Below are 26,802 nucleotides of genomic sequence, written 5' to 3' on the forward strand. Positions count from 1 at the left end.
CACTTATTTGATTAAAATTTATTCATTATGTGACATATGCATCAATTGGACAAGTCAAAGCTTCAAAATATGATTCAAAGTGGAACTATTATCCTTAATTGGGTGGACTAGATCTAGATAAAATGTGGATGATACATGTAATTAATTTGACACACATTGAAATTATCTATAAGTCAATAGGAGAGTGCTACCTAACAAGCCTCTTCCATGTGACTTTGGTCTATTTGTATTTTATTTTATTTTTTAAGAGCTAATTAGAAACCAATCTACATGTCTCTCCCTTCATATTTTGATATTCAACACTCAATTAATTTGTCATCTTCATTTCATCTTTTATTTTCTCTCTTTTTAGTTCTTAAGGTTCTTCATTTTCTTCTCTTTCTCTCTAGAATTCTCCTACTCCATCTCCAGATCCAGCCATTTAATCCTAACAAACCACCACCATTCTTCTCCTCTCATCATCCTCTACACATTCCTACCATTTGATCTTCCATCTAAAGCCTTAATCTCTACTTGAAGTCATGGAGCATTTCAGTCAACTCAAGAACTTGAAGGAGACTTTTATGGAGCTTAAAGGCTAAGGCATTCTTGATTTCTAGAGGGAGAATGAAGGAAGAGGAGCCATGATTATGCCCTTACATCTTTAGCTATTGATTAATTTGACACAAATCTTCTATTTTACTTCACTTTGTAATTTTAGATTTAGGTTACATTGTAATTGGCTTGGACTCTAATTTGAGTAGACTATTGTTGTAATGAAAGATGACTTATTTGAATTTTTCCTATAGTTTTGACTCTCTTCTCAATGCTGCCATGTTGATGAATTGTATAATTTTATGGTCTATTAATGTGAAATTTCTTGGAATTAGTCTTGCATAATCTTATGGATTGATTTCTAACCTTGCTCTTGTGTTACATAATCTTATAGTACTTGAGTGCCTTGAGAGAGAGAGAGAGAGAGAGAGAGAGAGTTGTGCCTTGGTGAGAGAAAAACACACTAAGAGTCTTCATTTAGGTGATGGCCATGAACTTGGTTACTTAATTTAGGACCAAGTTTGGGTCATTTGCTAAAGCCAACTAGGTTTAATTGAACTTAATTGCACTTTTGACTAGTAAGGGCATTATTCTTAGTTAATGACTTAAGTGGCAAGGAATTCTCCCTAATTCAAGCTCTAGGAACCTACCCATTGACACTTGATTCTCAAACACTTTAATTCTACCCCTAACTTTTTTTCCTTATTTCATTAGCTTTAGCGATCAATTTAAATACTAAACATTTAGAATTTAACCTATTTCACTTAAGCAATTTCCATAATTGAACTAGTGGACACTTCTATTAGGACATCACCTAGGTTGGCCTTTTGCTACATTAAGGTTAGCTTAGCATTTTTTTTAGAGGTGAGCGACCATCCTTGTCATTAGTGGAATAAATCATAAAAGATGGCTTCCTGGCTCTTTGGGAATTAAAAAGTTCCTTGAAATTCTCAATTAATTTTACTTTTCTTCTCACTTCTTTTCTCAACTCATTGACCTCATACATAGTAGCCACACCCTTAGCCTTTTCCTTTGGTGGTGGCCCTAGTATTTGTTTTCTAGTGATGCCAGGGCCAACACCTCTAACATGACCAAGGTGATCTTTATTGCCCAATGCCCTTTCCAATATATCTTCAGTCTTTGAAATCTCACATCTAGAGACTTCTTTTAAAATGGCAGCCTGAGCAGCAATAATGTTATATAACGAAGCATATGCATATGAATAAACTTATTTGATAATTTAATGATTTAAACACTTACATACAAGAACACACAAGTTAATTAAGTACATAATAAAAAAAACATATAAGTTACAACTACAAATTAATTAAGTAAATTAAAAAAGCACACAAGTCACTATTATAAGTTAATTAAGTAAATAAAACAATACACAAGTCACAACTACAAATTAATTAAGTAAATTAAAAAACACACATACTTAAGTTGAACTCTTTTTCCCCTCTTTGAAATCCAAATACCTTCATTGTAATCATGTCTCATATAGTTGGTGCCATCTTCAATCAAATTACTTTCAAGTGACGTTCCTACAAATGGATCATCCTCAACAATAGTTGCTCTAGTATCATTTACCTCCCCAATTTCTTTATTTGACAATAAAACAATAGACCAACCCGGTTTAGTAGGATCAGGGACATAGAATACTTGTCCAGCCTATGATCAGACTTTAAGCCACTTTTATAATCAACCCACCTGTACCTGAAAACTGGAACCTGGAATTTGATATTGTCCAACTCCTAAATGTGCTCAATTATTCCAAAATATGATATTTTTACATACATAGGATTTTTGTCTTTAAAACTAGATACATGAATTGATTAATTTACAAGAGTCATGCCACTATTTTGCATTGTGCTCTGATCATCCTATTCTATAGTGTAGAATGTGTATCTATTAATTACATAGCTATTATGAAATGACTTGTATACTTGGACCTTGAGCTAATCATCTCACTCTTTTAGAAACTGAATTCTGATATGCATTATACTTGTTAGTAATATGCTCTTTTAGCTAACTGGTGAAATGCTTATTGTGTGCTTTCTCATACCAAGTTTCTATCCTACCTAGATTATCCTTCTTTAATTCATCCTTGTGCTTGTCTATATTTTCTTGATTGTCTTCATCATTGTGCAGTGCATATAGGTGTGCTTGTTCCCACTGTGTGTTTGATATTGTAATAAACTTCCCCTTTTTTATCCCTTCCCCTTCTTCCCTTCCCATATGTTGAGAAATTGGAAGATAGACATAATTTTTATTTCTCAAGTACTCTTGACAAAATTCAACCACTTCTTCACTAAGGTAATGTTCAATGATGGAACCCTCAAGCTGACTTCTATTTTTCGCATACCCTTTTAGTACCTTCATATGACACTCAATAGGATACATCCATTTTAAATAAGTCGAGCCACATATTTCAACCTCATTAACCAAATGAATAGTTAACCGAACCATTATGTAAAAGAATGAAGGTGGCAAAAACATCTTAAGCTCAAATAATATCCTTATCATTCGACCTTGTAACCTCCATAATTTGAGAGGATTAATAATTTTACTATAGATAGACTTGAAGAAGAAATAGTTTTATATTACAACTCACACTTTATCGAGTAAAACTGAATGTATGGCCACTGAAATAAAATTCTCCATTAATACATGGAAGTCATGTGATTTTAAACCCTTCAGTTTCAAGTCTTTCATTGACACAATATTTTTAATATTGAAAGAGTATCCCTCTGGAACTTTAATTGTAGCAAAAAACTCACAAAAAAACTTCTTTTCGTCCTGAATAGTGTATGAGCCGCTGAATGAAGCAATGTATGACTTCCCTTCTCCTATGTTGCCAAGCCTTCTCTTATTCTCATAGAAATCATATCTAATCTCGCATTGGAGCCATCTTTAGTCATGCCTAGAATATGTCGCAATGTCCTAACAAGACTGTCACATATATTTTTCTCAATGTACATCACATCAAAAAAATGCCTCACATCTATGGTCTTTCAATATGGTAACTCAAAGAAAATAGATCTCTTCTTCCACCCATTAGTCCCAATATGCTTTGCAAAAGGTTTCCCAAACTCAATATCCAAATTCCTAACCTTTTTAAATAACTCCTCACCAAATAACCATGGAGGTGGCCTACCTTCTTCTAGTTTTCCGTTAAATGATTTTTTTTTTAATCTCTGATAATAATATCCTTCATGTAATGATCTATGATGTCCCAAATAGACATTCTTTGTACCATGTTCCAACCTCACTAAATGAGTGCTATCTTCCCAAATAGGGCATCTAAATTTTCCTTTGATACTGTACCCTGACAAATTATCATAGGCTAGAAAGTCATTTATTGTTCAAAATAGAAAGGCTTTCAAATCATGAGAGTTAGAAGAGTAGAGCTTGACACGAGTGATTTATCCAAGTTTGACTCCTACCACTTGAGTCTACGTCTAGTCCCTAAGAACCTCTTAAGATTTCCAACTATATTACTAAGATTAATCTTGGCTCTTGGTTGCCTCAGTATATCAATAGACTTCACAATAAGTCTAAAACTCTCCCCCTTACAAAGATAATGATAAATCCCCTTAAGCTCCTCGAGCTTAATTTTCTCTATTTTGAAGATATAAAACATGGATGAACAGAGTAAGTTTAAGAATGAACTACTACTGCTTTTAAACTCTCTATAAGAGTAGATATATGATCAATGAAGCTCTCAAATATTAAACGATACATAGAAGGTAAAGTAACAATTCAAGTAGTATGAGTGCTAAGGCCATAGTACTAGTGCAAAGGATACTCAAAAATAATTTTAGAACAAGATTGAATCAGGATGAATCAAGCATCCAAATTATAGTTAAGTCAAATACTTAACCAATAAAGGGGTACATATTGAAAATTATGCCCTAGGGCTAATCATTGTATTATGCACATTGTTATTTAATGAATTTTCCTTTTGTTATCATATCAATTGCATGTTCAATATGATAATTGTATCCTTGGACAAACCAGTGATTGTCCTAAATGTCCCTAGTTAGTCATCTATAAGGGATCATAGATGAAACAAGACTAGTATGACTTTAATTAATTATAGAGATACAAATCAAAGTCATGGGCACTTGAAAGAGTAGAAGGTGTTGGACCGACCCACTATGAGAAAGCTGTATGGTACAAGTCATAAGCTTATCTTATATATAACTATATCACTAAGCCCATTGACTTGAGATCATCATGGATTCCTACATGATGACCACTGAAATTTGACCTAGTCAAAAGTTACCTTTGACTGGGTGATTTTAAAGGCTATGATTGAATTTAGTGATATTCATGCAAAGGAATATAAGTGGTCAAGATAGAATTTGTCCCTCACATTAAATAAGAGATATTACTGGGCCCCTCGATGAGTAAGATTGAGAAAATGTATGGCCATACTACAATGAAAAGGGTTTTTCCATTGGTACAGTCAGTCCACTCAGAGATCGAGAAAGTAACGATCAGATAAAGGAGAATGACAATTCAATATCTCACACTTGACCGAAATATCGCGTGACAAAAGGGATGTGATACGGTTGCATGGTAGGTTACATCGGATCATCGATCCTCATGTGAATTGGGTAGTTGCAATGTCTTGCTAGAGGCCATTTGTGACTTGTGGTCTAATAGTGTAATTAGCCTGCTGCCAATTTCATATGGGCCTGCAGGGTTGCACACAAGAACAGCTCAACTCAAGCTATAATATCCAAGTTCATTGAATCTGGAATATGTTTAGATTCAATGAATGTAATATAAGGTGAATGAATTATATATATATATTTGAATATTTATTTGATAAATATTTATATATATTTATATGAAATATAAAATTCAAAATACAATTTTATATATATATATTTCCAATATATATATACTTACATGTGTGTATGTGTATATCTGATATATATATGTATATGTATATGATATATAAAATTAAATATATATAATATAATATATATATATATATATATTTTTTAAATATATATCTATATATATATTCGTATATATATAATATAATATGTATATGTAATATATATTATATTATATTATATTAGTTTTAAATTTAATTTTATATGATAGATTAAATTTAATAACTAACATGATATGAGAGAATATCATGTTAGTTTTATAATTTGAATTTATAATATAAATTTGAATTAGATACGATATCATGGATTAAATTTATGAGATAAATTTAATTAAATTTTTGTTAGCCTTTAAGTGGAAGACGATATATACTATATATAGATATGGACGTCCTTTATGAAGGGGGAGAGAGTTAGAAAAGTTGTGATGAAAAAAACACTTTGAGAGCCATGAAACACCCTATAAAAAGGAAAACTAACATTCAAAGAAGAATGGACGCTCGGAGCGCTAGCATGCTGTTCGAGTTAGAGAGCTATTCGTGTGGATATTGGTAGAGGGAGTAGATCTATGTGGTCACCTCCTGAGATCCAAAGTCTTGAAGAGAACGTGCGTCAAGTTCGAAGAATTAAAAGGTAACACATTGACTTAAACAAGTTTATTGTGTCCATATCAGGATAGGGATTTTAAAATTTTAATCTTCCATTACGCCTCCTTATCCAACGGTACATAGAAAGAGGAAATTCTGTTACATGAAAAAGCTCATACTTAGTCAATTTAGTTGATGTTTTAAGCCAATTAACTCTGGTTAAGATTAAATATCTTGTAACATACAAACTTCTCTTTATTTTGTAATAATCAAAACTAATTTTTAACAATTCAGTTACCTCAACTCTTCTGTCATAAGAAAGGTTACCTATGGATCTAATAACTGCTGACGCCTTACTACCAGCTCTTTTTCACACTTCACACACGTGATTCAATTGACCAAAAGCACTTAATTGTTAACTAAGGCTATACTTAGCTACTCATTCATTTCTACTTAGCCAATCCAAGTTAATTACCACTTAATCACCATTTTCTATCGCTTTTAACAATCCCAACATACTTTTACTCAATTTCCAACCCTAACCTTAGTTCAATTAGGGTTAATTTGAGCTTATAGGTTCAAAGATCTATCATTTAACTCCAAACCAATATAAAACTTTAATTTAACTCCCAATAACCTTTTTATTACTATAGGGTAAGAAACTAACCCCTTAAATATTCCCAATTCAATTTCTCTATAAATTATATTAAGAGAAATTATAATAGAATTAGAGGTAAGGGCTATACAAAGCTTAACCGATAAGTTACAGGTCAAAAGTCTCTTCTAAAGCCCCAAGATTGCTTGCCCTAGCACAACTTTGATCTCTTCTCTTCTCCTTTCACGTTTTCCTCTCTCTTTCACTGTTTTCATGAGCTGATTCATGACTTATCAGCTAAGTTTCTGGTCCATGTGCCATGATGCGTGGCACAACAAGAAAAATTCTCACCGCGCACACACGCTTCATTCTGAAACATGATTCCTCCACCCATATCTACTCATTCAACATCCCAAAGAGTCAAATTATCAAATAACCATCCAAACTTCTAATCAATTACTAATTACTAATACACCCTTAATTAATAACCAATCACAAGATTAGAAAATCAGGATGTTACACACAGCTCTAGGCAACAATCTAACATGAACTTCCTCCACGCACTATTTTCACATATGATGTTCAATCAAAGTGATTCAAGACATACATGAAGCTTGTGAGATAAGCTAACTAATGAAATAATTTGGACATGATTTGACGATACAATTTAAATTTAGAAAACCACGTGTAAAAAGTCATTTTTTTAAAAAACAAGCACCTTCAGTGTTCAAATTCAACACCTTGCCTCATTATACCACTTTAGGCCTTGAACTAAGTCCGAAATCACTAATTACACCTAATTGACACATTAAATCACATATCACACATCATATACTCAATTTGACCTCCCAATGCCATTTTTCAAAAAGTGGGCTTATATGAAAGGATACATACAATACCATGCATGCACATTTTCACTTATTCTACTCACATACACTTGACTTAGATATATGGAGCTGAGCCTTACCATATAATCAAGGTTCACACGTATACACATATCACCACACAAAAACATATGCACACTAGTAGAACAACTTGAACACTTAGCATTCGTAAATCTTACTCATTAATAAACACCTCTAGCCTTACATAGTTACCTAGTTGGGAAAAATCACTTTTCACATGTTATGAGGTAAGATTTCACAAAATGACATATTTAAACACACATTTGATTGTATTAGCATTTAAGCCATCCATCACATTTACACAAATGGCGAAGATGCACAAAATAGTACAAGTAAGTCATACAAAACAATATACATATATTTGCACCCTAGTTGATAACTTAAATCTCATATACCAATATACATTCATAAACTTTAAAGTAACATTACAATTTGTATGAGCATAGCTAAATGTTTCCTTTCCTAGCCACTTCTAACTCTCAGCACCTATAAACATAAAGCAATAAAGTGAGACATACGTCTCAATAAATTGACTAAACCTAAATACTAATTAACAAATAAAATCATGCACAAGAGATAGAGTAGTGTCATTTCCACAATAATATAAATATAAGTATATGCAATGCACACGTAACGATGAATAAGCATGGTGCACTAGTATCTACCAAGCCTCTATACTCCCGACCAAATCCATAAGCTATACACAGGATCTCTCTGGTTGGTCTAAGCTCACTATTAGTGAAGAGATAAGGCCAATACATCTTTACCACCTCTAGATTATAAATTCCCCATAACTAATCAACGGGGCATCGAATACTTCCCTTACCAATCACCACAAAGTGATAACGAGTAGCCCAACCATGCCCATCAACTATGGTTCACAGGGCATAAGTGTGACATACGAGCACAACTCCATACAATGTGAACTCCCACCTCTAATCCCATATGATTGCTTATGCACCCTTGAGTCTCACTAGCGAATCACAATCAACACTCTAAACTACTAGGACTTTTTGACCTTACACAAAGTAGGGCCATAAGCCTTTGCTTTAGACCAAGGTATCACTTCTCATGCATACACATATGCAACATAACACATGTACTTAGGCATCATTGTCTTGCACACTTCACATTCATCACAAGTATCACTTATACACTAACTCATCCATTATTTATCACATACATTACATGCATTGCTTTTGATATGCATCACATGCACCCCTTTTCACAACAAAGCTACTCTATCAATTTAAAATCATAATATAAATAATTTACATAAATAACTTGCAAACAATTTTACAAGCTAATTGATAGAAGGGTTGATCTAGTTACCTCACACCTCTATTACTAAGGGTTACTATTGCACCTAATCACTTGTAGTCTATGGACTTCTATGAGTAATCTCTCAGCACTCAATCTATATAAACAAGTGCCCTTGATTAACTTCCAAACTTAACATAGAATCTAGCTAAGTCACACTACTTAGCACTCACACCTACTTCATTTACACTTTTTGGATTCATCTAACCCATCCACCACAATCTCACATACTTAGCCACTAAAATGACTAAAACATCCTTCTCACATACTTAACAAGCATCTTTGCCCTTTTTATTTTCACAATTTAGGTCAATTTGAGCCTATACCTCTAAGGCTCAACCATTAATCTCTAAACTAGTTGCAAAGCCTCAATTTCACACCCAAGACTCTTTTTAATACTAAGGGGTAAGAAAAAAATCCCTTAAAACTCCTAATTCAATTTCTCTATATTTAAAACTAAGAAAAATTAGGATAGAATGGGAGGTTAGCATAGTACAAAACTTACTCGACAAGTCACTGATTGAAACTAACTCCCAGCACCTTGATAATTGATGCTCTAGCAGTGCTGAACCTCATCTCTCTCTCTCCTTTATGCCTTTTCTCCTTTCTTGTTTGAAATCACAAACTGATCTATGTCTTTTTAAGTTAAATTCTGTGCCATGCACTGCGGCGCATACATCACATGCCGCAGTGTGTGGCACAATGAGAAATTTCTCACTTTAGCCCACATACTTCACTTTTGACTGCAATCCTTCTACCCACCTATTCACATATTAGCCCAACAACACAAGACATCAAACCACCATCCAAAACCATAATTAATCTACTAATTACTAGTTTATCCTTAATTAGAAATTACTTTTTCAAATTAAAAGTTTAGGATGTTACAGTTCCCATCCAATGTGGAAAAAGGCCTAATATATCCGTTATGAGTCTTACTAGTTAAAATGGAAATGATTCATATTAGGGTAAGTGAGGGAGGTCATATTCAACATTAAAGTGCAACTATTTAAGAGAGGGGAAGAGGGAAAAACTATTTTTTCACATGTTCACGAGTAGTTTCAACAAATTTGCATTATAGATTTGTTAACCATTGGATTAGCTTAAAGGTTTGTCCTTTAGTTTAGAACATATGATTTGTCATTTTCAATGGTTGGATATTTTATTTATTGCCGAGTGTGAGAGCTATTATATTTGTACTATAGCCTCTAGTTTGGGTGCTTTTCATCCTTCTCATTCTCTTTTGTAAGCTTGTTGCTTTGGTCTTTTAATTTGTTGTTTACACTTGTTTGTGTATCTAATTAAGATTCTCTTATACCCTATTTTGATTGTAGTTGATCTATTTTTTAGTGGTCTAGACATCTAGTGGTTTTTACCTTGAGGTTTTTCACATTAATAATTTATAATGTCTCTTATTGAATTTGCTATTTATTTTTTTCCATATATTTGTTTAATTGCTCCTCTAAGATTCTAGCGAATGATAAGAATTTATTTTTACTGCATATAAATTATTGGGTTGTGCTTTTGTCATTAGAATTATCTACGTATAGGTGCAAAGCACAATCATCCATTGTGATGTCAAGACAATTATTGGATGCATGGTTAAGTGCTTGTTTTGTTTTGTTCTCATTTTTTATTTTTAAAAAATTTTTTGTAAACCAATTTTTTTTAAAAAAATTCTACAATAAAACAAAATGAAAATTTGTTTGATTATGTTAAATTGAAAATGATTTTAAAGTTTAATAAAATGACTGATAATGGCAGTCGCCAATGGTTATAGTGATGATGGTATGTGATAGTAATTGGTCAGATAGTTTAAAGTAATTTACAATTGTCAAATGTAATGTACTTTAAAAATTAAAAAAAAAAGTTTTATGATGTTTTCATTTTTTATTTTTAAAGATAGAAAATACAAATAGTTTATGAAAACATTTAAATCTAAAACACTTATCCAAACAATTTTTTTATTTTTTTTGTTTTTAAAAACAGAAGATAATTTTTCTAAAAACAAAAATCAAGCAAGCCCCAAGATTTTAGATTTTAGACTATACAAAATAAGACCCATGGGTATTACCAATAAAGATTGATCTAATTGGTAAGGATTTGGCCCATAATCCATAAGGCAGTGGGATCAAATTCCATTGCCAATATAAGGACGTTATTAATGGGCAATCTATAAATACTTATGCAAGTGTTCTTTGAGCCTTGAGGGGTTGATGATTGGATTGAACATCATCCATGGGTGATGTATGTTGAAAAAGGAAGAGGATAGGCTTGTTGGAGATAACCATTGGGGATTGATTAGTGATGAAGAACAGATTAATTGATGTTAATTAAGGGGGAAAAAACAAAGGGAAAAAGAAAGAAAGACAGAAAGAAAAGATGAAAATGACAAATATCTACCCTATTAATTGTTTCTAGTGCCTTTCTTGTATTATCAACAAAGGAATCTTCATTTGGCATAGAGGAAATGGGAAAAGGCTCTGCTGAGAAAAGCGACAGTTGTTGAAGAAAGTAATTAAAACTAGGTTTTTCATGAGTTGCACTATGGTGCACGAATCGTATCAAGTATTATGGTGACGAGTAGAGCTAGTATCGTTCTCTCAAAGACTTGGTTCTAAAACTCACAGTTGAGCATTAATTATTTCATGCTTTCACTGACGTTGAGCAACGTACAAAGATAGAAAATGGATATGAAAACACGAATTAAATCATAGATTACAGTTAGTGTTAGTGTTGATTCTGGATGCAGACACTACCACAGAAAATACTCATACTTGATGCTTATTTTTCCCAATACTTGACGGTTTTTAACCGTCAAGTAAGGGTGCGACATATATTAAAGAAATAATACTTGACGGTTAAAAACTGTCAAGTATTAATCTTATACTTGACAGTTATTTGAAAAAAACCGTCAAGTATATGAAGTAAATATGCACTTCCCAGCATAAATACTTGACGCTTGTTTCCTTATAACCGTCAAGTATTTGCAAATACTTGATGCTTGTTTTGAAACAAGCGTCAACTATATTGATACTTGACGGTTATTTTAAAATAACCGTCAAGTATTAATGACATAATTTTTTTATATGGTAGTTGCTTTTAAAGCAGCCCCCTGCATAAAGATACAGATAAAGATAAAAAACAGCCAGCTAGCAACGAAAATAATGCAATATAATGAATGTTTGTAATAGTATCTCCAATCTAATTAACATAAAAATTCCTATACATTTAACCTTAAAATCTAAACTTATTTGCAAACTAATGTTTCAAAATTAAGTGGCCTATCCCATAAAAATTGGCCCAAAAATGTGTATATAAATGTAACTGACTATTATACCGGCCTAACTACTGTTGCTACCCACATATTGAAAACACATTGGGCCACCTCTTCAAGGACCTCTTCTACATGTGCAGTCGTATAATGAACACAATAGACATCCTCGAAGTACTGTAAGCAAATAGTTACAACAATTTCAAGTTAATAGGTAGCTAATTAAAATTGTTTAAAATTTATAATTGAAGTGTAATTAAATTTTATATATATAGCTTGTTAGATAATGTGGTAGGGGCATGAGTGATAATGTCCTTCATGAACTTCATCAAGCAATAACCACAGTCATTGCTTTGATCTGGCTGAATGGACACTATAAAAAAACACATATCAATGAAATTGCAAAATATAATGAGACAATTTCTTGATTAAAAACTTGACCAATTAAATGAATACCTTAACAGTGACCCATTTCTCTGAAGATTCGAATGCCCTCATCTTAGGGGACACAGTCATGTCGGTCGCAGTGCGATACAACACCACAGCTCTAAGAAGGAATTATGGAATGAATGTGAGAAATATATATGAATGAAAACTAAAATTAAAAAGAAATAACAAGTAAAAAAATCTAACTTACTCATTAAAAAGTACCACCATATCTTCCCCTGTTGCTTGGCTCTCCATTAAGGGGATCGAGATACCATATTTTTAGAGCAACGAGATTAACCACAATAAGCATCCAGTGTCCCCTAACAAGAAATAGCACATGTTACCAAACAAATAAATATAAAAAATATTTACTCGTAACAAATATTAACAACTCACCCTTGGCAGTAAGGAGCGAGAAATAAAGTATCCTTCGCTACTCCTCTTTCTCGAAATTGATCCGAAAGCATTCTTGCTTGATTTTCAAGGGCTTCCTTTGTAATATTATTGTGGGGAGAGACATCATGAGGATTAACCAGCTTGATCTTTGACTCGAGGCCACCAGGAACCACGAATGAGGTATAAAGGTGACTTGGGTGAAAAAATATACAAGTTAATATGCTTGCATACTCACACACATAAATAATTCAAGAAATTAACTAATAAATGTTGAAGAATTACCTCATGTAGAAAGTCATCAAACTAGTGCTCGCCATATCGTGCTTGAGGATTTCATTCAAAATTTCATCCTGAACGACTTCAAATGATGCTCTACCAAATAGCCCATCGTCAAAATTAATGATATCCCCTATCGGCTCTTGACGAATCATCCTCGTAGCCGAAGCATAGGTCTCAAGAGAGTCACGGAATTTGTTTTCTACAACAGGCATAGGCACTGCATGTTGTGAAACCGTGACTGACTCTTTAGTATGGCCCGACACCTTATCCTTCAATTTGCTTTTCCCCCTTGGCTATACAATGAAAAAGTTAGACATATATATATATATTAAAGATTTTAAATAATTATATAAATCATATATACCTTTTTCTTTGGTGGCAAGGGGTCCTTTGGCGGCTTTGGGTCCTTTGTCGGCTTTGGTGTACCAACCATAACAAGGTGGCTGGGCCATGCAACGAAGCTCCCCAACGCATCTCCTACCATCTGCATCTCATCGGTAGGATAAGGTAATGGATACTTAGGGTCGATTGCAACAAGCAAGGAAACCCTAATGCAATCGGGCGGAGGGGAAGGTTATGGATTGTGTCTCCGACAATGTTATACACGTGTCCCGTTGCAACTACTTTGTGTGATGGATTGTCTGCTAAATAGTTGCAGTCATTCTCGCCCTAAATAAATGAAGAATGTTAGTTGTTTAGATAAAAAATTAGTTGAACAAATTTAAAAGAGAAAATGCATTACCTCGGGTATTTTGTCTGAAGGGACTGTGCAGCTATCTTTTCCGCTGGGGCTAACGTCACCCAAAAGCCTCCCAGGGATCTGGCCCTTCAATAGCATGTCAATTAACTTTGCTTGGGCTTCTAGCTGTTGCTTCATAACAGCTTGCTCTTCTCTCAACTCTTGGACCTCTGATGAAAAGTCGATGTTCGCTTCTTAATCTTGCCAAAGTATTGCTTCTTTGTGACACCGAAGCCAACACCCCTAACACGACCAGGGTGGTCAGGGGTCCCCAATGCTCTAGCGAAGATATCCTCATGCTCAGGAAGCTTGCCCTGTGATACTTCTTGAGAGAGGGAATCCTGTGAAAAGTAGAGCTAATTAGTATGCCTTTTAATAATCATTTATTAATTGATAGATAAGAATAACACTTACAATTTTTTCAGCAACCTCTTTCACACGAGGGTTGTCAATCACTCCATCTTTATTTGTTCGTGCTAATGCCCAGAGTCTTTGGTGGGATATAGTAACATCCGATCCCTCGGCCTCAACTTCTTTCTGCTCCACGCCTGCATACCCTAACCTCCCTGCTCTATAAGGGTATTCATTCTTGGCCACTCTCTTCTTATTTTGGGCGCTCAGTTCCTTTAATTAATAACAAAAATATCCTATCAGTACACATAGATATATTCAATAAAAGGCACTAAAATTTAAATTTTAGAAACATAAATACCTTAAATTCCTTCTCGCGTTGAGAGACAACAAAAGCATCCCAATCTTCTTGCTTTACTAAAGGCTGTAATAGGGGAGGAACTTGGGCTACAAATTCAGCATCAGGGTCTTTCAAATATTTTTGTGTAATAAAATGTCTGAAAGACCGTAATGCCCTCCCAGTCTTTTGAAGGACAAAATCCTTCTTGCTCTCGTCTATTTCAAATCCTGACTGTAAAATAAAATAAATATGTTAGGTGCATCAATTTATAATATTATAATAGAATATAACTTAGTCAAATGCAACTTACAGATACAGTCTCCCAAACAATGTCCTTCGTGGCTTGATCAACTTTGCGCCAAGATTTCTGCGTGATAGGTACAGTTGTCTTTGCCACAACCCCAATATAACTTATAAACTTTGCAGATTTGATGGCTTGGCCTTCTTGTTCCACTGCACTGATATTTTTTTCCCTACTGTTCTTGTTTTTGTGACTTCTTCCATTATTGTTAGGCCTCGCTGGATATTGTAATATTCCTGTTCCAATTTTTTTTGTGACAACGGAGCATCAGTACAAGTTGTAGCGGGATCTGATGGAGGGATTTCAGTGGACTCAGAATCTGAAGCTATTTACCTGTAACACAATAAAATTCCAAAATTAATCAACCATGATTAATTCAAATATAATCGACTATATTAATTCAAACATGAAACAAAAATGGCATAATTAATTCAAAGGTTACATGTTCAAGTTGCTCTTTTTCGTTTCCTTGACTTGGGTTTTTTACTTCCCCCTCCTTGAAATATTTTCTTCTTATGCTGAAATAATTTACCCCTCTTTGAAATCTAAATGCCTTCATTGTGATCATTTCTCATGTATAAAGCTTCATCAACAGTGTCGTTACTTTGATTTGATGTCCCTTTGAATGGGTCATCTTCAATTGCTACATTTTCATTTATTTTTTCATGTAACATAAGAATAGACCACCCCTTATTAGCAGGGCAAGGACGTAAAACACTTGTTTGGCTTGTTGCGCTAAAATAAAAGGCTCATCCTTATACCTTTCCTTGTTTAAATTGACTTGTACAAAGCCAAATTGGTAATCAAATTTCAAGCCATTTTTTGATCAATCCACTTGCACCTAAAGACTGGAACTCGAAAGGATATGTAATCTAAATCCCATATATGCTCAATTACACCAAAGTATGACATGTTTGCATAGATAGGATTTTTATCCTTAGTGCTGGAAATATGCATGGAATGAGCTACAAGAGTTACACCACTATTTTGCATTGTGCTCCTATCATCTTGCTCCCTTGTATAAAATGTGTATCCGTTGACAAGGTAAGCAGTGTAAGAAATGGCCTGTCTGCTTGGACCGTTAGCTAACCATCTCAATTTGTTAGAAACTGAATTGGAATCAACATTTAACTTTTGAAGAATATGCTCCTTAAACCATCTTGTAAAAGTTTTGTTGTGTTCCCTGGCATACCAAATTTCTAATTTATTGAGATTGTCCCTCCTAAGTTCAGCAATATACTTGTCTACATACTCTTCAACCTCTTCAGTGTTGTGCAACACATATAAGTGGGCTTGCTCCCACTGTACACTTGACATAGTAATGACTTTATTTCCCATGATCCCTTCTCCACTTATTCTACCCATATGTCGAGACTTTGGAAGCCCAACATAGCTAATATGACTCAAGTACTTAGTACAAAAGTCAACAGCCTCTTCACAAATATACCGTTCAACAATATAACCCTCCGGTCGACTTTGATTTTTCACATAGCCTTTCAAAATCTTTATATAGCGCTCAATAGGATACATCCATCTTAAATAAGCAGGCCCACACATTTGAACCTCCCTAACCAAGTGAACAGTTAGGTGGATCATAATATCAAAGAATGTCGGTGGAAAATACATCTCAAGCTCACACAGTGTTAATACAATTCGAGCTTGCAACCTTGGCAACTTATGTGGGTTAATCACTTTACTGCAAATGGACTTAAAAAACAAACATAACTTAGTGATCATCCCTCGTACTTTAAGGGGTAAAATTGCACGTATAGCAGCTGGAATGAAATCCTCCATTAAAACATGGCAATCGTGAGACTTTAAGCCCTTCAACTTCAAATCTTTCATTGATACAATATTTTTTATATTTGAAGAGTAACCCTCAGGAACTTTAACTACATTAAGGAACTCACAAAATGCAGTTTTCTCTTTCTTAGATAGCGTATAAGCTGCCGGAGGGAGAAAGGTACGGTTCCCCTTATCTTGGGGTGCTAATTCTTCTCTTATTCCTAAAGAGACCATGTCCAACCTTGCTTTTATGCCATCTTTTGTTTTTCCTGACACTTGGAGTAAAGTCCCAATAAGACTCTCACAGACATTTTTTTCAATATGCATGACATCAAGAAAATGCCGAACATCCAAGGTGGTCCAATAAGGGAGTTCAAAGAAAATAGATCTCTTCTTCCATCCGGTTGTCCCAAGGTGCCTTGCAAATGGTTTGCCAAATTCAATATCCAAATCCTTAATCTTCTCAAACAACTCATCACCAGTTAACGGCAAAGGTGTCTTACCTTCTTCTGGATTTCCATTGAACGCTTTTCTCAACCGCCGATAATGATGTTCTTGGTGTAAAAACCTACGGTGGCCAAGGTAAACATTCTTCATCCCATGTTGAAGCCTTATAGAATGTGTTCCCTCTTCACAAATAGGGCATCCAAGTTGCCCTTTAATGCTATACCCTGACAGATTGCCATAAGCAGGAAAGTCATTGATTGTACCGAAGAGCATAGCTCTTAAATTAAATCTTTCTTCTCTATACCCATCATATACCTCTATACCTGACTCCCACATGATCTTTAAGTCATCAATTAGAGGAGCCAAATATATGTCTATGTCATTCCTAGGTTGCTTGGGTCCCACAATTAGCATGGACAACATCATATACTTGCACTTCATACAAAGCCATGAGGAAGGTTATAAATCACCAAAATGACTGGCCAAGTGCTGTGGCTACTACTTTGAATCCCATGAGGATTCATCCCGTCGATAGACAATGCAAGGCGTAGATTCCTACTCTCTTCCCCAAATTCAGGGTACTCATAATCAATCTTTCTCCATTGTGGAGAATCAGCAGGATGACGAAGCATGCCATCTTTTATCCTTTCATCCGCATGCCATGTTAAGTTTTTCGCAATTTCTGCATTGCTATACATGCATCTAAATCTAGGCACGATTGGAAAATACCATAGTGCCTTCACGAGACTTGATCCGTTCTGCTTGTAGCATGAGGCATTACACTTCGGACAGTCGGTTAACAACGCATATTCATTTCGAAATAAAAGGCAATCATTAGGGCACGAGTGTATCTTTTCATAACTCATGCCAATTGATCGCAATACTTGTTTTGCGTCATATGTTCGACAAGGAAGCTCATTTTCCTTAGGAAGTAATTCTACTTTCAAATACCCAAGCAACTCAGTAAAGCTTGCATTACTCTATCCATGTTTTGCCTTCATGTTATACAATTTTAACACTGCTGACAACTTTGATGCACTACAACCAGCATACAGCGGTGTCTCCGCATCACTTTTCAACTTCTCAAACATTTCTGGATAATCCTCGAGGTCCTCTTCAACTGCTTTGGCCATCTGTTCAAGACAATCTTCCTCAAGTGTGCATGTGTCAAAATCATCAGGAGATGATGCACAGCTTTCACTATGCTTCTGGTTGCAACCAATATCATCTCTTGTCTCTCCATGCATTGTCCAACACTTGTAACTTTGATCCATCCCATTAATCACGAGGTGTTCTTCACAAGTATCTGGACTAACCCGCTTCACAAGACCACACTTTAAATATGGGCAAACAATCCTAGTAGGATCCTCCGCATGCTTAACTGCAAGCTTAACAAAATTTGCCACCCCATCCCAATATTCCTTGGATAGACGATTGACAGACATCCATTCCTTATCCATAATTCCTAGAAAGATTAAGAGGGAAATATGATTAGTGACTTTGACTACTCCTAGATAGTGGGAGAATTAGATACAAAGATCAATTAGTCAATAAGTCACTAACCACATGTTTGCACATTCCCTCTTTAATCTTGTTTAAAACTAATAATTATATTTTAATGCTAGCCATTGAAATAATTTCGACAGCATAACAACTTAAAAAAGAGAGTTTCCCAGGCCTTATCTCCTCTTCCTATTAATCTAAATGACAACAACAACAACATCCACAACAACAAACACATAAAGTTATATTCAAGAATAATTTAAAAAAATTAATAGTATATATAACGGCTTAAAATGAGTATTACTAGGTCTTTATGCCTTTAAAAAAATCAAGTTATCCATAATGAGACTATATATGATCCAACAACAATAATAACAACATTAATAAGAAACTCAATTTTAATTAAAATTATATTAAACCACATCAAACACTATATAAATATCAATTTAAAATATCAAAAATATTAAAAACAAGGTAATTAGGTGGTATACTATTTTCATATCCTTAATGAATCTCCTCATATCAACAAAAAAATTGGATGATCCCTTAATTCAATAATTAAGTACCCAAAAACTCAAAACTTCAAACACTCACTGAGAAGAACAACAATGCAGATCAAAATAAATAACACAAAAATTATTTATTATGTATGAAAATCACAATCAATAACCCATACATTCAAAATGAAGATTAATGATTGGGAAAGCAAGAACCTACCTCAACAAGAAGAGGGAACACCAACTGTGCAGAAAAACAGAGACGAGAGTCTGATGCAGAGTGATAGAGACTGAGAATCCCAACGAATGAGTGCCCATGAGACTTATGGAGGCCGAGAATCAAAAACCCCTCAAGAATCGAGACCAAAAACGTGTTTTTTGGCAGTTAGAGTGACGAAAAATGGGTTTCGGTGGCTCTGGGTTTGTTTCTGAAGACGAAGGATTTGCAGAAATGGAGAGTGAAAAAGAAATCTGGAGGAAATTTAAATGACAATACTTGACGGTTATTTCATAATAACCGTCAAGTATTACATATTTGACACTTGTTTTAAAACAACCGTCAAGTATATGGCAGACAAACTTGATGGTTATTTCAAAACAAACGTCAAGTATGTGAAAAAAATTATTTTTTTTTCTACTATTAATTTGACGTTTGTTTATTGAAGACCGACGTGTAAATTTTTGCTTTATATGACGGTTATTTATAAAAAACGTCAAATATATATACTTGACGGTTATCTTTAAATAACCATCAAGTATTTACTTAAATATTTGACGCTTCTTTCGTAGAAACTGTCAAGTATTCTCCGCCTTTTTTATTTGTCATTTTTTTTAAATAAACGTCAATTATAGGGCATCAATTATACATCTTTCTGTAGTAGTGAGAAAAGGCACCTAGGATAATTACTCCCTTGAATATAAATTAACTGAAAAATTATTCGCTCTAGATTATTAATCCCATGTGTTTGCTAGCCTATATATCACTGAATGGCTCATGTTTCAGAAATTATAATGTTGAGTCACATAGAAATCCGTATCTCATATTTTCATCGATTTTTTTACTAAAAGCACTCTGTTGCAGTCTCCCCCCCCCCCCTAAAGAGAGAACTGTTTCATCAATATTATATTAATGTTAATTTGGAGTTGCATAATCATTTACTATAAGTCCACACGTAATTTCACCTTCCAGGAAAGTACTAAAGCTCAGAATGTAGATGCATAATGGCTTTATGCTTGGATATTAGTGTTTTGAGTATTCAAATGAATCAAGTAGACTCTCCTAGTTAGATCGATTCGGTGCTTAGATAGAATATAATATGTTCCTATAGGGTTCAAAGACTTGTCAATTTCAAGTTGGTTTTAGTGAAAAAACTCGAAGCACCACGTGTTTAATGAGAAGGTGAACCTATTATCGCATTCAAAGAATGATTTTTTTTTTCTATGGTTAACATTTGTTTCTGTTTTCTGATGTTTTGTTTGTTTTGTTGTTTCTGTTTTTTGATTGTGTATTTGTTTTGTTTTTTCTTTTTAGTTTGTATGTTAGATTTACTGCTTTCCTTTTTGCTTTCCTGATTAGTGTGTGTAATTGATTTTTTCTGATATTAATAAAATTGGTCTGTTTTTGTTCAAAAAAAAATCATGAGTGTCGTATTCCTATTGTATAAATATGTTGATGACATTTTTTACATGAAATATTAAAGAATCGAATCAAGAAAATAGAAAAAGACGAAGACAATTAACCTAACAATGAGTTTGGTATTACTATTGCATTAATTTGTTGGCGACATTTTTAACATGAAATCAGCTAATTAAAGAATCGGATCAAGAAAATAGAAAAAAGACAGAATTTTTTTTTGATCTTTTTCTAAAGTCATTTTCTAATGGTTATAGTTAACATTGGCTGATGATATATGAGTTATATTGCAACATTTTGAGATGTTAAAGGGGAGTATTGCACTATAAAGACAAGTTTAGGATCCCAAACATTAGTGGATATATAATTTAGGGATAAATTTATCATTTAATCCAATAAAATTTAGCTTGATATTGAGCTTTGGACGAATGTACCTTGCTCCTAGCCTATTCAAGAAGGGTGTCTCATTTTCTTTTACACTATCCATTTTCCTTATTTTCCTTTCATCACTTTTAGATCAAAACTTTTCAATGGTTTAGATTTAATTTTTTAATAAAATTGTTATTATGATTTTACAAAACATAGAATATACAATAAAACTTTTATAGTTTTAAATTATTTAGATCAAACTTTAATAGTTTAAATTTATTTATATTTTTTTATATAAATTTTAAATAATAATTTTATCAAATATTAAAACAAACCTATTGGAGACTTGAACTGTGTGATCTAACAATAATGAGAGGAAAAGGAGGGAAATGAAAATAAAGGAAAAGGAGAGCCCCCCTCCTGATAAGTTGTTTTAGGGCTAATTAAGAAGCTGAAGGTCTGCGGTCACAGCTTGTTGAGAGTGTATATGGAAGCATAGAATATTAATGAATTAGGAATTTAACTTATAATAGCGATAAATTTGTTAATATAATTTATTTTATTTTACTTTAAATTTTATTAATGTTAATATTATTTTTTAAAACATTTATTAAAATATTAACAAAGTTAATTATCTCCCTAAAGTTTTTCTGGAGACAATTGATATCATAAAGTATTTAAAAGTATAATTTTACTACGATATTTTTCAAAATTACATAAATTTACCCTGCCGTTACAAAATCATTAGCTTGACAGTTAACACTAGCTTTTTGACCATAAAACTTTGATCTGCCCAGCCATATCACTTGCCATGTCATTTCTTCTTCCTCCTTATCCCACCTCACACCATACACATTTGTTCTTCTTCTACATCTCAACACAAGGTTCGTACACATGATCCTCATTTTCTTCTTGTTCCTTCTTCAACCATCATGCACCAGGTTCTTGTGATTCCACCGACTATCAGAAAAAGTGCAAGGCAAGTCTTGGCAAGGAAGTGAAAAGGGAATCAGAACTCACGCAACCCAGAGACATGGTCAAGCCTGCTATTGACGTCGTTGGGAACGAGGTAAATGAAAGAGTGAGATCCAAATGGGCATATAAAAAATCTTAGTAATTAACTGAAGTCTTTACGAGCTCTAGGTTTGTCCATTCTTTTGAAATTTTCACAAGATTCGTGCGATTCTTGCTCAAGCTTCCAATTTCAACCTTCTTCTGAAATTTTCACAAGATTCTGATTTTTGTTGAAATTGTTGTTCAAATTTGTTTAGATCTGGAGAGAATAAAAATAGATTTTATAGATTGTTCAAATTTTTTAATCACACGAATTTAAACAATCTGTTCAAGTTCAGATTCTTTTATATGCCACTCTTTTCTTGTTCAAGTTAAGATTCCTAATTGATGAGGGCTCTCCTAGCAAATGCTTACCACAAAAATCTTGTTTCTTCGAATATAGTTTGTCCAGAACCCCATCTTTCATTGAACTATCAGAAGGAGATGGTGTTTGAGTTCGTACAAGTTCATAAAGTCAAGAGAGGGATGAAATTAAACGGAGAAATAAAGAAAGAAATGGATAGGATATTTGAATACCAGAGTGAGATCCATGGATTCCTAGTACTGCGATTTTTTTTCACTGTGTCATCGTTCATCTTAAACTCCATCTTTAATTCTTGGTACTGTGATTTTTTTTTTTTTTCAACTTCCATGGATTGATTTCTAGATCTATATGCTTCATCTCTCAAACTTCAAATTGAGTATGCCTTCTGGATATATGGCCCCCTTGGCCTTCACCACGGTGATGATGATCTGAAGATTTTGATTTCGAGTTTCATTTTGTTTGTTCATTTCTTGTTTGCATTCTGATTTGTTTGTACGATAGGTGGATTATCTTTGTTCATTTCTAGTTTTCATTCTGGCTTATTCATTTCTAATTTTGTTGGTTCATATCTAGTTTGCATTTTGCATTTTGGCTGGATTTTGTTCGATGAAAATGATGATAATGGGGAAGATGATGAAGGAAGGAAGGAGGGAAGGATTTTGTTTGTTCATTTTAAAAAAATTCAATTTCAAATGTGGACTCCATGTGGCTTGCTAATAAGGTATTTAAGGGTCAAAAGGTCAAAATAAACAGTCAAGTGGTTAAGTTAGCTCAAGCAAAATTGTATCATTTTGAAAACATTACGGTAAAATTGTGCCTTTAAATACTTTAAGATATTAATTGTGCTTCCAAAAAAAACATCAAGGGAAGATTTGTACTTTAACTCTAAAAATAAACTTATATACTTAGTATTATATAATCTTATTTTTTTTAATCAAATAAAATATATTTATTTTTTATAAATTATTTATTCTATGGAAAATTCTTATTATTAATATTATTAATATTTTATATTTATAATATCTTTGTTATTTGAATGAACAAAAACATATACCAAGTATATAATACTAATTAAGTACCTAAATCATCCATGTTACTTTCCATATTTTCCTATGATATAACTATTTGATTGAGTTTGATTTGAACATTATTTAGACCCCTTTTTTTTTTTGCACAAAATTATTGGACTATAGTGAAAGTAGCATTACACTCCATATTTAGCCACAGTTATATCTGGTACAACTAGAAATGGTAAATGGGTAGCCTGGTACATATCGAGCCTGGCCCTTGTGCGTTTGGGCTCGGAAGTAATTTACTTCAAAATTAATTGATCATTTCTTCTGGCACGCTTTTATTGATTAGGCTAAGCTTAGGGATGCGCCGGAAAGGTTTCTTTTTTTCTTTTTAAATTAAATTTACCATTATAATATTACATATTTATACTATAAAATACAAATTAAAATGTTCTAAAATTAAAAATAAGTAAGATAAATTCAAATTTTAAATTATAAACACATACTTTAAAATTTAAATTTAATTAAAAGATATAAAATACCATAATTTTTTAAGGTTAAAATAAATTAGTTTAAAGGGTAGCTCCAACTTAAAATCGAGCATTTTTGTAGTCAAACCTATTAAATTTTAGCATGCTACGTAAAGAAGCAACTCAATATTCACTTTTATAAATTTATCATTCAACTCTAAGATGCTGAAATGTTTAGCAATAACTTAATAAAATAATTAAATTTGAAAGCGAAATAAATTAAAAATAAGGAAAAATTATTAGATATTTTAAGGAGCTAATAAAACTTTGGTGGAGGCAGCTGCCCCACATTAATGTGAGTAGATCCGTCCCTAACTATATATGCAGAAAAATAGAAAGGAAACCAAAACAATAAATCCACACCACATGGATTAAGGGCCTCCTTGCGCCTCATGGTGATCAAAGTATCCAGTTGAATTGAGAGTTTCCAAACTAATTTATCGACCGAAATTGTTAAGAAGCCGCCTTGTAGTATATAACATTACACGCAAGCCTTGGGGGTACAAGAGCTGACACCAAATGTACGAAAACTGTGTGATTATAAATTGCCAATTGCCAAGCCTACTTGACAAAAGAATTGTGTCGTATTAATATTTGAACATGCATGTTTGATGGAGACAATATAATATATAAGAAAACCCAAGCTGAGATGCATGTGACTGCACTGGTCCATATTGAAATCCACTAAAGCAATCATTTTCATTTATACATATATTTGAAGATACAATAGAACGGCCAAAGTATAAGCTTACGAGAGCCTGCTTACTTTTTGTTTTTAAAAATTATTTTTTATTTTTAAAAAATAAAATAAAATTAAAAACTTGTTTAGCTAAGTGTTTTTGATTTAATTGTTTCCAAAATTATTTTTATTTTTTGTTTTTTTAAAATAAAAATAACTTATAGTTACCTTAATCAATTTTTATCATAAATCACTGCCACTAACCTCCTATAACCAACACTATTACTTTAATTTTTAATTCTAAAACTTTTTTTAAAATTAACATAATCAAATGAATTTTAATTTTTTTTTTTGGTTTTGAAAAACAATTTTAAAAACTATACTTTTAAAAACAAAAATTAAAATGAGAACAGAAACCAAACAACCCTACATCTCATGATATGGTCACTAATCTTGCTCTTGTGGATGATCCTACTAGTCCTTGCAGATCTGAGCAAGGCAACTTCAAGGAACGTCAACAATAGCTTCACCTTGTGCGATTGCTCAACCAATTGCCTCATCGGCGGTGAGTTGGACAATGTCGCAGAGTTGCCAATGAATTCCCATGTAGCCACCAAAATCACTACTAAAAAATAGCCTATATTAGTAGTTTTATTTGCAGCTATATAGCCATTTCCAACTGCTATATAGTCTAGGTAAACTATATAGCAATTTTCAGATCTATATAACGGTTATTTTTAGAAAACTATTAAATACTTTTTTAGAAGAATTAAGTATAACAAATGTGTTTGTACACTATTTAGTGGTTATTTGTAAATAACCGCTAAATAGTTTTCCATATTCAATAGTTATTTCAGAAACAATGTTGAATAGTTTTCCTTTATTTTGGTCAAAAAGCTTGAGGATTTGCCAGAAACTATTTAGCGGTTATTTTAAAATAATCGCTAAATAATAGAATATATTTAGCATGCTAAATAGTTCTTTGTTTTTTTTTTTCTATTAAGGGGTTGCATATTGAGTAGCCCCTTGTAAAACAACATACACAGATATCCAAAGATGCATCAACAATAGAATTATCTAGTTTCAATTAAAATTCAAACGCAATTAAATCCATTATTCAAACCTAGCTATAACTTCAAAAATATATTTAAAAATACTTCAAAATTTTTAAAAAACTGCTTAAACACTAAAAGAAATTATAAGGAAAATTTTGCCAAAAAGTATAACCTATTGAAACTTTAAAAGGTCAAAGTTACCAAAAACTTAAATTTACTAAAGAACGCTTATTTTGAAAAAGTGTAAAGAAACTATATACTAAAACAAAATTGATGAGGATATAGTAAAATGCATGGTTGTGATCATCTGTTTTGCACCCATTGCTTGAGTAAACTCTTGAACAAATCTTCGAGCATTTCATCAATTTGAGCTGGACTATATTCCTTTACATATGAATCATGGAAGTACTGTTAACATAATGTCAATCAAATTTAATGTAAATTAAGCGATATGTATAATGTAATGTAAATTATTAAACTAATTAAAGTTAAGAAAGTACAGATAGGAGACATACTTGGTTAGGCAAAATTCCATCAATCAGCACATGGTCGATAATGTCCTTCATGTATCTCATGATGTTGTAGCCGCAATCAACAACCTTGTCACATTGCCTCGGACACTTTTCATCATCAAACCAAAAAAATAAAATTAGTTATGGTATAATTAATTTGATGAAATAAATATTGAGGGTAAATATATACCTTAATTATCCTCCAATCAAATGCGTCTTCATATGTATTAGATTTTCCAATTACAGGCAACTATCTATGGCTTCTGAACAAGTAGACAACCTTACACACACGATAATATGAAACTTTATATAAAAAATCACATAGAAATAATAATTTACATACATGCAAAGAAATTATTTAACTTACTTATTGAACATTAACATGATATGTTTTCAGTTGTCTTTATAGCTTCCAATAGGATCAAGATACCACATCCAATGAGC

The sequence above is a fragment of the Prosopis cineraria genome, unplaced genomic scaffold (assembly GCF_029017545.1).
Source record: "Prosopis cineraria cultivar Desert tree isolate PC_DT_omini unplaced genomic scaffold, ASM2901754v1 PC1, whole genome shotgun sequence".
Taxonomy (NCBI): Eukaryota; Viridiplantae; Streptophyta; class Magnoliopsida; order Fabales; family Fabaceae; genus Prosopis; species Prosopis cineraria.